This window comes from Bison bison, unplaced genomic scaffold (genome assembly GCF_000754665.1).
Source record: "Bison bison bison isolate TAMUID 2011002044 unplaced genomic scaffold, Bison_UMD1.0 scf7180017860456, whole genome shotgun sequence".
Lineage (NCBI taxonomy): Eukaryota > Metazoa > Chordata > Mammalia > Artiodactyla > Bovidae > Bison > Bison bison.
The window spans coordinates 2,547,441-2,548,973 of NW_011491028.1; positions in this window are offsets into that span (position 1 = coordinate 2,547,441).

A 1,533-nucleotide genomic window follows, 5' to 3' on the forward strand; every position below is an offset into this window, starting at 1 on the left:
CCAACACCACAGTTCAAAAGCATCAATTCTTTGGCGCTCAGCCTTCTTCACAGTCCAACTCTCACATCCATACATGACCACAGGAAAAACCATAGCCTTGACTAGACGAACTTTTGTTGGCAAAGTAATGTCTCTGCTTTTGAATATGCTATCTAGGTTGGTCATAACTTTCCTTCCAAGGAGTAAGCGTCTTTTAATTTCATGGCTGCAGTCACCATCTGCAGTGATTTTGGAGCCCAAAAAAATAAAGTTTGACACTGTTTCCACTGTTTCCCCATCTATTTCCCATGAAGTGGTGGGACCTGATGCCATGATCTTCGTTTTCTGAATGTGGAGCTTTAAGCCAACTTTTTCACTCTCCTCTTTCACTTTCATCAAGAGGCTTTTGAGTTCCTCTTCACTTTCTGCCATAAGGGTGGTGTCATCTGCATATCTGAGGTTATTGATATTTCTCCTGGCAATCTTGATTTCACTTTGTGTTTCTTCCAGTCCAGCGTTTCTCATGATGTACTCTGCATATAAGTTAAATAAACAGGGTGACAATATACAGCCTTGACGAACTCCTTTTCCTATTTGGAACCAGTCTGTTGTTCCATGTCCAGTTCTACCTGTTGCTTCCTGACCTGCATACAGATTTCTCAAGAGGCAGATCAGGTGGTCTGGCATTCCCATCTCTTTCAGAATTTTCCACAGTTTATTGTGATCCACACAGTCAAAGGCTTTGGCATAGTCAATAAAGCAGAAATAGATGTTTTCCTGGAACTCTCTTGCTTTGTCCATGATCCAGTGGATGTTGGCAATTTGATCTCTGGTTCCTCTGCCTTTTCTAAAACCACCTTGAACATCAGGAAGTCCACGGTTCACATATTGCTGAAGCCTGGCTTGGAGAATTTTGAGCATTACTTTACTAGCGTGTGAGATGAGTGCAATTGTGCGGTAGTTTGAGCATTCTTTGGCATTGCCTTTCTTTGGGATTGGAATGAAAACTGAGCTTTTCCAGTCCTGTGGCCACTGCTGAGTTTTCCAAATTTGCTGGCATATTGAGCGCAGCATTTTCACAGCATCATCTTTCAGGATTTGGAATAGCTCAACTGGAATTCCATCACCTCCACTAGCTTTGTTCATAGTGATGCTTTCTAAGGCCCATTTGACTTCACATTCCAGGATGTCTGGCTCTAAGTCAGTGATCACACCATCGTGATTATCTGGGTCGTGAAGATCTTTTTTGTACAATTCTTCTGTGTATTCTTGCCATCTCTTCTTAATATCATCTGCTTCTGTTAGGTCCATACCATTTCTGTCCTTTATTAAGCTCATCTTTGCATGAAATATTCCCTTGGTATCTCTGATTTTCTTGAAGAGATCCCTAGTCTTTCCCATTCTGTTGTTTTCCTCTATTTCTTTGCATTGATTGCTGAAGAAGGCTTTCTTATCTCTTCTTGCTATTCTTTGGAACTCTGCATTCAGATGTTTATATCTTTCCTTTTCTCCTTTGCTTTTCACTTCTCTTCTTTTCACAGCTATTTGTAAGGC